The sequence below is a fragment of the Denticeps clupeoides genome, chromosome 4 (assembly GCF_900700375.1).
Source record: "Denticeps clupeoides chromosome 4, fDenClu1.1, whole genome shotgun sequence".
NCBI classification, from domain to species: Eukaryota; Metazoa; Chordata; class Actinopteri; order Clupeiformes; family Denticipitidae; genus Denticeps; species Denticeps clupeoides.
Genome location: NC_041710.1, coordinates 30517966 through 30533768, shown reverse-complemented (window position 1 = coordinate 30533768; position 15803 = coordinate 30517966).

Here is a 15803-nt window from a genome sequence, read left to right as displayed (position 1 = left end):
ATTCCTGAGTGTTTCTGTCTGTAGCTGGTCATTGTGTTTCATATGTTTGTTTGGAGCCGTCTGTAATTACACAGTTTCATTGCAGAGAAGGTGAAAAAGTGTGGCCCCATCATGATTTGAGTGCTGGACGACTCTCCGGTAAAAGCCGGTGTGAAATCTCTGTAACGAAGTGAAGTGAAAGTGAGTGAAAGTGTGAAAGTGATTAGTTGTCACATGTGACAGCACAGCACAGCACCCAGTGCACACAGTAAAATGTGGCCTCTGAATTGAACCCATCCCCTGAGGGAGCAGTGGGCAGCCACGACCGGCGCCAGGGAGGTGTGTGTGGGGACGGTGCTTGTCTCAGTGGCATCTCAGTGGCACCTTGGCAATATTTCATATTCAATGCTGGTGAATGTAAACAAACATGTAACGTGTAAAAGCATTGCTGTGTTTGTGGTGAGTATGTGTGTGTGATAGAGAGACTTGGGGACTTAACGCCTTTCCCGTCTCCCACTCTCCAGGTTTGCGTTTTAAAGATGGTTAATCCCCTGGCAAACTGTGATGAGACTGCATCTCGGAGTGCTAACGGCGCATAAATAAAACATTGGGAGCGAAGGCATCTGCATTCACATCCCATCGCTGCCGGAGCTCCGGATGGCTTTTCCCTCATGCCGGCAGGTCACAAGCACAAACTTGCTGCATTATTCAAGCACAGAGCTGTGTAGAAATAAATACAAATCAAATTAAAACTGGTCAGACGCTGACACTTAAAAGGTTGTCTGTGACTGAAGTCCATTGCTATGAGGAATTATGTATCTACATCATCATTTTATTTTTATATCATTTTACCTCTAAAACCTAAGTATTGTCCATAATACATTTTTTTTGGCTGAACAGTTCCATTCAAATTGTCAACGTATGTATTTCTTCATGCAGTTCTATACGTACAAGCGCTTTGACAGATCAGTAACAAAAACTGACCTTGAGTTCCACCCTTTCTGACTCAATTTTCCATCCACCCACTTACAATCACACCCCATTACAGAGGAATTCATCCATTCTTCCATCCATTTTCTAAACACACTTTATCAAGGTCAGAGTGATATGAAGGCTGCAGGCTATCTGAGCAATCCATTGTGATGTAAAGAAACACACATAAACACACACACACACACTTCAGGACCAATTCCACACCAATTTGCCAACTGGAATCATCTACCTAGCTATACCGAATGTTTCTGGAGTGTGAGAGGGAAGCTGAGAAGAAAGCCTCTAGAACGCAACCAAGACCATGCTTCAACTCTTTTTTTTTTTTCTAGTGATTGTCACTGTGAAACACTGCAGCACAGCACACGATGACAAAACGAATGTGTCATGTTAGTGTGTGGGTATGGTGCTTTGCTCAGTGGCACCTCTGTGGCACCTTGGCGGATCAGGATTCGAACCGGCAACCTTCTGATTACGGGTTACTTCCTTAACTGCTAGACCACCGCTGTCCCAACTCCAGATCTCCTTTCTCAAGCCTTTGGTTTAATAGGCGGTTTGGTTTGCCTACACACCTTATATAAGAAATTAGTCATGTGTCTTTAACCAATGTGGAGAATTGATGTAGAGCAGAAGACTAGTGCAAAGCTTTTTACAATCTTTATTTCGATTGCTTTCTTAATTTTTATTAGCTACCACACTGAGAAAATGAACAAAATAACATTAAAACCCTTTCCACCCTGATATTATGAATGTGTCAGAATGCAAAAAACACCATTTGTCATCCTGTCATTGAAATCAGTAAAATAGGGCCTTGAGAAATTACATGGGCAATTTCCACCAGAAATAACTAATTATTATCAGTCCACAGTGCAAATGTCTTGTGTCTGTGTCTCTTAGTCTGTGTCTCTCATCATTGGTAAGATGTTCCGAAACCAATACATTCATGAAATTCTACAAATACCCATCTGGCCACTTTCTTTTCCTGATAAATAAGGACTCAAGGTTGAACGTGATGAGCTCTGTTCCATCACAATGTTTAAATATGCTATTGGAGCTGATAAAGTATATGTATATATAACAGAAATCTTCAGGATTATGTGTGCAGTTTGAAAAGGATGTTCTAGTATGTTGGCATATACTTGTGCCTTAGGACTTGTGCCCTGTTGCTCTGCTTACCCGAGTCAACCAAGCGGATTCTTACTGACCCAATCACACAAACAAGCAAAAAATTAATTTTACTTTTTGTTCAAATAAGACATTGTCTTGATTGTCATGTGATTTTGTGGAGAATGCTCCAGCATATGTTTCCCATGGAAAACATTGAACACTCTGAAAAGTTCCTGAGTGGGGGAAAGAGGGATCTGGGGTGTCAGTAGAAAGGAAAATCGTGGACATTAGGTGCTTGAGGTGAATGATTTTACTTTGAAAATGTATTCAGCATAAGGCAGTACACATCAGGTTGCGTTGCCACTTCAGCTCAGCATGTTGTATAGCTGTTAGCTATTCTGTAGGCATGTGTGGGATTTGGCTGTTCATTAAAAACACTTCATCCTCTACCCTTCAATAATTGAACGGATAGTGGTGCAGTGAGCTGTGGATCTTTTGGATATGTTTTAATTAAGGTTACATGCTCAGTGATCAGTGTGAAGACGTATTTGACAGAAAGCTCAACTTCACATGCTGAGTACTAAAATGTGACCCATCATTATTCCATCCTGGAGGTAATGGGGGAGAGTCTGATTTGGTTGTTCTACCACTGATGGACACTTGACAACCCTAGATCAGATCCATTGTTTGGAACATCATGTATTATATTCAACCACAAAGCTTGTATATTTGCTGCACAGGGGCGATGGGGAGATTGGCACTGCACCTCCGGCAATGCCTGCAGTGCGCCCCGGCTTCAAACGCAACTTTGATACATATATTCAAGATATACTTCCTTCCGCTCCTTGCTTTTGTGCCTTAATGTGCAGCGATGAAGAGACTTTCCATCTTGGATGGTACCAACAACGGATCAAAGGAGCCAAAGATACTGCTAATCAGTTTACCAGAAAGGTACTGACTGACGAGAGCGGGAAGTGAGGAACACAATGCACGAGATCAAGAGCTAATCTTCACAACTTCATTCTGAGTAATAACTCAAACACAGACTCGCCGGCATATTAAAGATTCATGCCTGAGTAATGTACCCATCAGTGAATATCACACAACACCATCCCTGTTTACTCGAGTGACATGTGACTAAACGAATGTCTTCATTCTGTAGATGAAAGAGCAGTCGATTGCGCAATGCCAAAAAACATGAACCCATCTTAAATTGCTCTGCGAGCTTTGAGAGAAAATATTGCTCAATTTAAATTTAATGGCTGGTGGAGTCTCTGCTGCCACGTTGGCTGGGCGTTGGGCCTCAGCTGCAATAACAATAATGGGCTGTTTTATTAAAGACCCCAGCCACAAAGGAGCCTGGAAAACCTTCTCTGGCCGACAGGTTGAGGAGAAAGCTGGGTGAAACGGTGAAACAGACGGACGCTGGGTGGTTCGCACAACTTTCAAGGCTGTAAATCATGCCCACACAAAGCATTTTTGTTGCATGCCATTATTTAAGTTGCCTGTCCTGTAGGCAATTTAGGATGTTGATAGGGTACATAAAATATGAAGATACGGTGTATAAAAAAAAATAATAATAATACTGACATTTTCTGAAATCAATTCTGAGGTTATTGAATTTGTGTCAATAATTTGTGTAAATTATATATCAAACATATTATAAGCTTGACTGATGATTGAGAAAACCATAAACTTGACTGATGATAGAGACTTAAAAAGATGATTGTATCTCTCTAGCTTTCTGTAACAAAGCTGTGTATTTAGCTTTGAAGATTAATGTGTTGGAAGGCACACATACTAAAATGTCATATTTGTTGGAATGATAACATTATTTACTGGTTACCTAGAACTGAGAAACCAATTGTGGAACTGAATTAATTTAATCTGCAGGTGCCAATCTGGTTGAATGTGATGCACAGACATCTGGGCGTGTCTTGGTGACAGAGGCCAGGGATGTGACAGTTGTTGTTTTTACTTACAGTGGGGCAAAAAAGGTATTTGGCATCAACCGTTGCAAGTTGTCCCACTTAAAAAGATGAGAGAGGTCTGTAATTTTCATCATAGACAGAATGTAAAATCCAGGATATCTGTCACGTCCGCGAGCTGACGGGGGAGTGAAGCGCAGAGGCGGGACATCTGGCAAACAATGATTTATTGATATGAGGAACCAAAACCGGCACGAGGGCCAACAACACGGAAAACAAAAGGGGAGAACATAAATGAACCCGCAGGCGTTTGATCCCTGCTTAAAATAAGCACATCCCTTTGATGAGAATTTTCACTGCTGTAAGATGAATCAACTTAACTATCATTTGCTCTGAAATCATGTGCATTGTGTGGACATCGATAAAATGAAGGGACTGCTTATAATTTTGATTAAACAAATGTGGAATTTTGCAAGAAATTAGTTCCTTGTGAGATTACATTTTTATGTTTTTCACCTTTGCAGTACACCAAGGAGGAGCTATTGCAGACAGGAGGAAAAGCACAATCTGCATGCATCAGCTCTATGATGACATACGTTGACATATATGTTGATACTGCATCAGTGTGGTAAACCACATGTTTACTGGTGATGTGTAACAATGTGCTCATTTACGTTTCACCTAACTTCTGTTAAGAAAAATGTTCAGGACTTGGACTTGGGGCTCCAGGCCCGCGTTCCAGACCAGAGTTTGTATTGTGCATCTGAGTGTCTTTGATTTCCTAATCGTTCTCACCCGCTGTTTCTAGGATAAATGTCCCTTGTTTCCACTCTGTCGCTGCCCGGTCATTGCATGTATTACCTTGTCCACAATGCTGTACCTCGTGCCATGTTTCATCAGTAAACCCTATCCTGTGAAGTCATGAATTTGCAGCCTTCATCTATGCCATGACAGAAAGGTTTGTGAAGGTGCCATACTGGTTGGTTATCAGCTGTGAAGGCTGTTAGAGTGAAAAAGCTCTGTGAAGGGTCGTGCACTTGAGTGACAGGTTTGAGAGGCACAATTTAAACTGAACAGCCTCTTGAAAAACCAGAGGTCATCAAGGCTTGCCTATGGCCCACTTCCATTCAAATATGTGCTGATTATCCTTACACCCACACCAATCAAGTAAAGCCACTCATGTTTACCACACATACAGCAATTTTTAGCAAAAAAGAAATGAAAAGAATTAATAGCAGTTCCTCTCCAGATTCCAATGGGAAATTTGATTGAATGAAAAATCTATTAGCCTTCAACAAAAGCTCCATCTGACTTGGATGCATATTTGATGCTATCGTGCCTCAGGTTTAAACACAATCTTCAGCCACAGAAAGCTGAATGGAGGATCCGCTGTTACCAAGCCCAGACCACGGCTCATTATTGGATCCGGAGAATTCCCCTCTGGAATGGGAACTGTGGTTATCGGTGTCCACAGTTGATCAGAATTTCTGATGCCAGAGCAGCCCGCCTTCAACCTCCCGAACACGTCCTTCATGGACCACTTGGCTCAGTGGCCGATTCAGATTTTGGATGCGCCCTTCAGGGGTGGGATCATGAGATGGCGCTCCCTGCCAGCGGTGACATGGCTTCCCCGCAGAGGGAGGGTGCGAAATGAGTTTGACCTTCGCCGCTGGGTCCCCCTGCTAACGCCTGTTGGCTATGTCTGTTTGAGCGCCCTCCTTTTGAATTATTGCAATGTTTCAGAGAGATGAATTCTTTCTTTCTTCCCACAAAAGCCATAAATAGTGTAAAATTAACCAAAGAAACGGGACTAATCTTTCTTTCACTTTCTTTCACTGATTTTTTTCTCATGTAACCTTCCATCTCACCTTGACCTCCAAACATCACATCCCAGCACTTCTATTATCAATACGTGAATACCTTGACTTCCTTTGACAAAATGGGAAGTATGCAAATCAGTTGCTTGGAGGTTTCCGGATAAAACACCTCCAAGCGAGAGGGCTGAAGGGTAGACTATTCGGAGGTCCATGGGCCCGTGCCAGCGGATTAATCGCCTATCCCGCGCTTGGGCAGTAGAGCGCTTGGCAGGCGGAACAGAAGTGAGACGCTGTGACTGAGCCCCGCTGCCTGGGGTTCGCTGCACCTTGTTGACGCTGTAGGGTTCCCCTTAATCTGCACTCAGGCTGTGGGGAGGTGTTGCTCTTCCACTGACTCGGAATGGAAAAGATAGGAAGCTAATCTGCTGTGCAAAACCATCAGAGAACCAGAATTCAAACGGCATTATTCCTGTACGGAGAGCGGCATGTCATTATACAGTATTGTATGTTTTTAGATTTTCTGGTTGTACTCATAGTGCAGTTTACCCAGATTCTTTCCTGGACACACCCATCTTTGAACCTGGCCCCAGTATGGGTTTCCATCTCCTGCTTTTGTTGTCTTCTTAGTCTGATTGACTTCAAATAGTCTCCAGTCCTCGTCTGTTTGATTAGTAACCTGCTGGTCGAGTATGTGAGTGATCCCGGTTAAGAATCCTTTTTCTGTTTTGACTGTATTTGATGATTGTTTGGGACATTTTTTGTACATGTTCTGACTAATTCTACAAAGAAACTGTATTTGAAATGGAATTTCCTTTTATTTATTGGCAAATGGCAGCCCATAACTTCATGAAAACATCAATTATGACAGAATAACATAATGTTCTTCTGATGTCATTCAGTTTAAATCAACATATCAATGAGGTAATATGCATTAAATAATGATTACAAATTAAGCCCCTCTTTCATTTTAAAAACCACCAATAAAAAGGTCCAATGTGAAGAGGAGGGAATGATGAGGACTATCAGGAATTTTCCATTTTGTATAGGCGCTTTAGGGAATTTTCACATTTCTCATTAATTTCCCAAGAGTGCAATTAACTTCATGCATTATTCAAATCTAACACAGAACGTGCGATTGTATATGATATATAATGTATCAGCCATGCCCTTTTGGTTCGTACTATATTGTAATGTTGTGTTCCTCTCACAGGTAGCTAATATTAAGGAATTCATTCTTGTCAGTCCCGAAGACCGATCAGGACGGAGAGTGCGTGTACAGCATTTATTTTAAATCTAGACTGAGAGTAAACATGGCCTTTCATAAAAAAGAGGTGGAAAAACTGTGACGGTCAAGCCGTCAAGTTATACTATTCATACATGATCCTTTAAACCAGAATATGATGTTTCTGAAAATTATTTTCCCACTTGTTCTTCTTGCCCCTTTGGGGATTTCTTACATCCGTGTTTTACTGTAGTGATGCCCAAAAGTCTGAAAGGTGTTTGAAAAAAGCCTTTAATGAGATAGTCAAAGGAAAAGCAAAAACAAAATAAAGAAAGGTACAAGGTGAGAAAGATCATGAACATTTGACAATCTGAACACCATTCCTTGCTTGACTCTTGAAATCTTAAAAAATGGTGTCAATCTTGACTTGCATGTATAATCCAACATGGCAATCTACTAAAACTATTAATGTTTAAATACATTAGTACATCTGAAACAACTATAAAGCATGATTATTCATAGACAACTACTCAAATATACGTGGATATTTTGGGGGAAGAATGGGGAAAAAATCTAAATGCTCCAAAATCTCTTTTTGTGTGTGTTTAAAATGAAGGACATCCATAGATTATTTTGGTTTGTGAATATCGCCAACGTATAAATGGGGGAACCTTGGGTGCACCATTGTCAAGAACACCAGCATTTACATATAAATTGAGAAACTGAGCGAAGAATTGGCATTTTGTGTGTCTGTGTGTGTACATGCACATCCATGCTGGGAGGTGGGATTGACTTGACAATGCAAGATTTTTCTCTTGTCAGATGAGAGTTTAATTTTTAAAGCATACATTATATTCTGGGGCAAAAAGTAGCACATCATCTCACACTTTCCTCTTACCTCTTAAGGGAATTGCATGGGGGTGAAAAACAGAGCTATCACAAATCCCGGTCGTTGTGGATGCTTGAACCATTTAAATAACACTGGACTGGTGTAGAAGGCAACAGAAAACGCTTTTATTTCAGGCATCACTGACCTCTAATATGTATTGTGGTAACTGGAACTGGCTGCACGAACAATTAAAAATGTCATTTTTATGGAGTGTGTATGCTTGTTTCACACACTTACTTTCCATCACTGCTTATTTCTAAACTGGAGATGGAATTTGAACTAAAAAAATTTTAAATCGAAAGCATAGCAACAGTCTCCTGAAAGAAATCATACATCTATAAATTCAATCTCTACTCAAAGTTGAAGACATGATTTAATAAGCCTATAGAAAAACAGTGGATTTTAATAGTCATTTACATTTACAGCATTTGTCAGACGCCCTTATTAAGAGCGACTTACAATCAGTAGTTACAGGGACAGTCCCTGTAAGCAACTTAGGGTTAAGTGTCTTGCTCAGGGACACAATGATAGTATGTGGGCGAGTGTCTAACCCACTAGGCTACTACCATAGTCTTGCTTAATGATTGTGTGCCTGTATATTCAAGCTGTTTAAAGCTGTTCTGTAGGATGTCAGGTTCTATGGGAGGGGCTTCCAGATCCCATGCTTGAGGTAAATCTGTGCATTCTTCAATCTCTTGCAAAAGACATATAGCATTATTTACCTGCAATCTAATAGGAGAACGTGTTAATGCTTTCAGTGGCAAAAGAAACAAACACAAGCTAATGTCACACATTCTCATAAACACATTAAAACATCTTTAAGTTCAGCTCCACTGGTTCATTTTGACCAGTCTGATGCAGTTGCCATGGCAACCGCTACATTACAGCTGGAGGACCTTGCCGGTTGCTCATCCAAATGACCCTGATTACCCTCCTCTACTCATTCCCAACTATGCAAACATCCGATGGTGAAAAGAGACCTCAGGGACCGATGGGAAATTCAGAGATAAGCCTTGCTCATGTACGTGTTAGCAGGCAACTCGATCCATGGAGGCCTGCAGTGTGTGCCAGTTTTGCCCGTACCTTCTAATTATGTTGCTAATTAAAGGCTGGCTTAAGATTCCTTTAGCTTTGGTCTGAATGCCTTCATTAGTGGTAATCAAACCTTGATCCATGTAGACATAATAACCACATATAAGTTGAAAACTTACTAAAGTGTTAACTTATAGCACCAGGGAAAATCAGAATGGCTTTAATCCATCTGTGGTGAGATGTAATTATTTTAAAAGGTAGCTCCAGCCGCCTGCTGCTTTTCACACCATAAATGTGTATTAAACCGACTTTTTACGATCAGACTTCTAGAACAGTAATCCACACGGTCCTGAAAGACACTCCACAGACACACACACACACATATAAGATATATGTACCATCACTTTTCACAGTTGGGACAAAGTTATATAGTTTAATTTTTTTTTCACGGTAGTATTGATTTCCGCATTATGGAAGATGCCACCCATCAGGAGCGTTGTTTATTTAATACTCTCAAAATGCTTATTAAAATATCACACAATAGTCCGGGCAGATGAAGCATGTGACAGCTGCCACATTATGGCATGATCGTGACATTTTATTGATTTTCATTATTTGGCTGACAGACAAATTGGATTTGTTCTGTGCAGCAATAAGCTGAAAATAATCACACACTTATGAGTTTTTGACATGAAATATTTAAAAATAAAAAATAATAAATATAATACATACTGTATTTACAATAGTTAAGTTAACATGACATTTGTTTCTTAACTGACAAGTCCTTTGTAATTGTGTATGGTGGATATAAATCTACACAAGCCCCTTTTAAAATGAGACCCCAATAAATTATGACATTTTTTTCATAACATTTAATGTTCTATTACCCGAATAGTTCATAAGAAAAAAATGGTTTTCATAAGTGTGCATATTCTAATACTTTGCTGAAGCATCATATGGTTTAATAGCAGCATTCAGTCTTCTTGGGGTCACATCGGCCATCGAATAAAACCCAAAAACTGATCAACTGTCCTATTAGAATTTTACACAATGACTCAGTTTCCTTCTACAGACAAAGTCATAGTTCCTGGTGCCTGGTGCCATAACTTCACTTCTCTCCCCGTCTCAGTTATATTTATTCCATGTGAATCTACTTACTATTCCTAAATAAAATGGCCTATTATTGCCTGTCTATTATGCACATTTCTATGTACTCTCTGTTCTAATTCTTACGTTGAGCCTCGGCTTGAGAGACAAGAGTTGTAAATACAGACGCAAAGCAAGCACATGTTAACAGGCATGAAGGAGGCATGACACAATAGAAGTTACAAAAGTGAACAGGTTCTAATTTATTAACACCAGTAAATTACTATTGCCGTTACATGTATATATTGTATGTAAAAAGGTACCAATGTTAGTGAAAAACCCAAAATAAAAGAAAGGAGAAATGGATAGAGGAAGAGAGAGTAAAAAGCCATGAACCTAGCTTCAGCAGCCTGGCCCAGGAGAAACAAGGAGAGTAAGGCCCAGAAAGCTGGGGGTGGGGGAACCCCCCCAGCTCCCGGTGGAGAGGGAAAAGAGGAGAGCCCTCAGCTCACAAGAGAAATTTCTTTTATACATTTGACTCCCAAAACGTTCCCACAGACCAATCAGGATTTGTCCTTTGATGTCTCTGCCTTGTCTTTCTCGTCGTGGCACCTCAAGCCATTTTCCTCCTTTCCTCTTTTTTGGGGGTGTCGCAGCTTGACAAAGATAAAGGCGGGGGAACTTCATGCAAGGCAAAAGCAAGAAATGCCATGGACCTGGAAAGTTTTGTTTTGGCCTCACATGATGTGCTCACTTGCTCAAATGTTTTTTGCTCCAATAAAAGTGATTTTATTGAAAATCACTGATGAGGGTAGAATCCCCTTACAATGTGCCAGAGGATTTTTATTCTTTACCATTGTTATCCTATATGTTTTTTGAGGTTTCAGGCCCCAAAACCTTTCTGAATGTGCCCACGGAATAACTTGCAAATAAAAACAACAATTGAACTGAACGATTAACATAACTGTTGAACTGAATGCGTATGAAGAGATGCATGTTTCTGACTATGTGCAAGCCTGTCTGTGTAATACTTGGACTTCTGTAATAATGGTAGCCTAACTGTATCCCTACAAAGTCCCTTTCAGAGGAGCGTGCGAGATGTGCACTGGAAACGCATCGCCGCAGTAAACAGGATGCCAGACACAGGTGGAAACACTCACAGCTGGCAGACTCTCAGCTCCACGGGAGCCGGCGCCACTTGCCAACGCAAACTCTGCCATAAAACAAAGCACAGTCTGCATAAACAGCTCATTATGAGGAGATCTTAATAATAACTTGTTTACCAAGATAGCTTTCACTTGCCTGGTTTTTACATATGTGAACAGTGCTGCGCAAGCAACCAATGGACCAGCTTTTAGCCAGTAACCGGAAAAAGAGAAGACTGAAGCCAAACCCTTCCTCTACCGACCTGTTGCAATGCTGCCAGTGAAGTGGCGCGTTTTCAGAGCCCATTTAACTTTTTGCTGTGATTGAGAGAAGACCGTGCCTGAATTTGTTGCCCAGTCAGACACCGTGCGCCTGTTTGTATTTCATGCAGAGTAAAATTTTCATGAAGGCCAGCTGCACACCTCTCACGTCCACAAGGACTTGGAAAAGCTCGTCCCCTACTCCACATTCATTTTAAAACCCCTCCATGCATGCAGCACAAAGCTTCTCATACAGTGCATTTGCATATTACCTTGCTCCGCATCCAATTACTGTAGAGTGTGATATAATTTATTGTTACCTTTTTGTTCTGCAGCCGTGCCTTTTTGAAGGTGGAAATGCATATTCATAACTCGCTGCTCCCTGGGCTATTAGTGATGTGTAGGTGTGCTCTGGCAAGAAAACAAATGCACTTTAGCCACAATTGTCAGTGTGTGCATCAAGAGAAAAGTGGTGAAAAAAAAAGAGAAAAGCAGACATGCAGAGATAGAATTACAAAAACTCTTTGTGTCCACATCCACTATATACAAGTCTGCTAGAATATTATATGACTGTTCTTTAACTCAATACTCCAATTCCGAAATATGAATTCAGAATTACAGAGTCAGGCAGCACTAAACTGAACTTTTGGACTAAACAGTGAAAAAAAAAAGAAAAATAAAGTTGGAAGAAATAAAGAAATTGGCACTTTTATGAACACATCTAGACTTTATGATGTCAGGCAAATTGCTTTAAAAATGTATATTACACTGAGATGAAATACACCAGAACCACTGTATTTATAAATAAATGTAGGAAATTCTGGATTCTGACATAAAAATTCATACCACTGTGAATCATTAAGGTGCACAGCTCACAACCAAATACCTTAGTGGTAAAAGTGTTGACTCTCATTATTTGGGGACCTACTCCTCTTGAATTTTACAGACATTTTGCATTTTTAAGAAATGATCAGCAGGTATAAATTACAAATCTACTCATTAAGGACATGATTCCATAAAAAAAGTTTTACTGTGGACAATGCAGCATTGAATTGACCACCAATTGCAAGTTACTGATGGCACAAATGATGTATAGTTTTTTTTGGTGTGGACTAAACCTTCACGAGGAGGATTTTATAGGAGAGCCTACAGCATTCTCTTAAATGTCATCTCATATGGATTTAGTATTCACACAAGTTTTAATTAACATCTACAAAGCCATCAGTTATAGATTGATTGGTACATGTTGATCTACGTATTAATCAGGGAAATGAAGATTCATTAAGAGTCGTATTAGAGATTAGAAAGTAATGAGAAAACATGCATTTAATAGAAAATGCTAAAAAGCAGAAGCAGTCGGAGCTGAATAAACTTTTTCTGGCTCAAGTCGATGACTGGCTCAAGGCCAGATGAAGCTATAATGGCCTCGCTCACTGGCCCTTTGACATGGACAATGATGTTCCATATAAAACAGACAATTAGCTATGAGGGGAGCAGTGTTCTCCTCGGGCTCTCTCGCTAACAGGCCGTCACACATCTCATAGGCTTTAATGAACATATGGCGCTCTTCCTCCTTTTACACACACAGTAGAGCGCAGCCTTGTGCTATTTGTGTCTGTATAAATCGTGAGAATGTCATTTAATGTAGGATTTGACGTAATCTCATAAATAAAAAGGAACTAAAATGTCCAATGCAGTGAAAAACTTCTGAATCCACGGCCCTCTGTTGAATAGCACCCAAATGCAACCAAAAGCAGCCTGTCCACCGTTGCCCATGGCAACAGTGGGATGTAATCATCACTTATTTGGAATGAAAACGACCTGTTTGCCTTGTTCACTGCAGTCTGCTGGACGAGTGGCTGAATGTTTTCTTTAGGCTGGCAGGGGAGGAGGCGCAATTTAGAAATGGAAGCTTTTTGTGGCAAAAGAGATTAGATTCTCCTTCCTGAAGAAAAGGCCCATCACAGTTCCGAACTGTGGCAGTGGGGACTAAGCCTGCGGCTCTGTAGTGGTATAATGTAAGTGAAAGTATCAACTTGTCAAAGTATCCTCTGGTTCGATACTTCGGGGGTTGCGAAAGACTCTGTGCCATATTCAATTAAACGCTCATCTGCCATAGCATTTGACAGAGTTTTCAGATTCCCACCCAAGTCTGTCCCAATTGCATTGATTGAATTGTGACAGCGCTGTCTCAGTCCATAGCAGAAGTCATTATCTTTCTGCTGTCATAATATCCTTGGCTTTGTCAAGCTGAAAGTGCTTTTTTTGGTTTGGCTGTGACATTGGGGTTGATGAAGGGCCTGCCACGTGATCACAAGTCTGTTGAAGGTGCTGCTCCTTCACAACATCTGGAGGAGAAGACTAGATGAGTGCACCGATGCAGAGATGTTTTAGCAGGTTTCAATCCATGTCCCAATGTTGCTGGGGCTTAGTTGCCGGAATGAACAGTTTCTTTACCTAACTTTATTTTGCAGACGCTTTTATCCAAAGCGACTTACAAGAGGAAGACACCAGCAATTCTCAGGGACAACAAAGGAGAATAGACTTGATTGGAGTTTCTAATTTATTAACACAGAAAAACCCAGATTAGAGAAAAAGAGAGGAAAGATTGAGCTAGAGGAAGGGACCATACTCCAGAGAAAGAGCCTGGACCTGGCAGAAGAACCTTTAACAGCTGAGAGGGAAAGAAGGTCTGAACATTTCCTTTGTACTGGACATTGGGCTGCCAAAAAGGTTGCCACAGACCAATCAGACCGACCTTACCGACGGTACAGCAATATTGTTCATTCACCCCCAACAAAACAAGACCGACGCCACCGGTCTCTGAACTCTGACAGAAAATCTTCAGATTGGAGTCTTTGATGTAAACTTTTTCTGTTTGGACATTGGGTCAAAAAAGCTGTCAGCGAATGGGACGAGTTGGAAGAACGGAATCAACAGCCATGACCCTGTATACCCTCAAACTGCACAAGTTGAATAAGACCAATGGAAATGAAATTAAATGAAAGTGAAGTGATTGTGAAACACTGCAGCACAACACATGGTGACACAACAAAATGTGTCCTCTGCTTTTAACCATCACTCTTAGTGAGCAGTGGGCAGCCATGACAGGCGCCCGGGGAGCAGTGTGTGGGGACTGTGCTTTGCTGCACCTTGGCGCTTCGGAATTCGAACCAGCAACCTTCTGATTACGGGTCCGCTTCCTTAACCTTTAAGCTTAGAGTTCCTAGTTTTAATTGTAATATTGTAAAGACAAAGGAACAAATGCAACAGAGATACTGATCAGATAATGTCATGGAATAAAAACACAATTATTACAAAATTCCATGATCGAGAAGAGCAAAGAAGAAAGTCCACCAGCTCGGTTGTAACCAGCTGGATCTCCGTCACTGTTTCCCCTGAATGGTGTCATCAGCTCACGCCAGGCTAAGCTCCCGTTTACCACTTGGCATGGAAGTGATGTAATGTACCCGCAGAGGTACAACGCATCAGCTGTGCACTCTGTAGAGTCATTAATCACTGTCTAAGCAAGCTGGCTCTTTCCGTTGGAATCCTTTAAAGACATCCGCCCGTCTCCACTAATGGCAAGTGGGTCACGTCTTTTGTGCAGGCTGCCACTGTGCGGGTGGGTGTCTCTGAAAGCATGGGTATATACCCATGAAGGATAAGCGGCCGTTCTAGTGCGCGACGCAGCAAAAAGAAACGAAACGAAACCTGATTTGAATATCATGCTGGAGCCTTGGCTGTGAGGCTGACCTCAGGCACTGACTTCTTTCTATCTTCACACTGACGTGTGTATATCAAAGCCTCTTTGTAATAAAATAAAATGAATTCATGAGCACTTGGTGTTGAATAAATGCATTTTGACATTTAAACACTTGTCAGCCTCTTCGACGCGTCGTGTTGTGAGCGTTTCTCGAATCGCAGTCGTCGCCATCAGTCTGAGGTCAGCCGCGTTTTTTTACCCACGGAAATATCTGCATGGTTCCACTTCAGCAGGTTTTTCCGGGAATGCAAATCTCCTGCCTCATGAAATATTCTTCAGACGGTAAGAGAGGCTTTAATTTGCCTTAAAAGCACCAGGAGAGATTATTATACAAATAAATAGATTGATAGATTTAACCAAAGCTTCCTCCCTTAAGAGGAAATATTGGTTTGAGTTTGAGCAGAAACAGATTCTTTGAGCAGAAACTCACCTCACTGCACCAGTCATCTCAACAAGCTTGACATGAAAGATCTGTAGCACGTCTTTTAATTCCAGGAATGTATGTGTATCTACCATGTGCAAACATGGTAGAGAGGGCCTTCTCAGCGCCATCACGTACAAGTTCAAAGCACATACCCAAC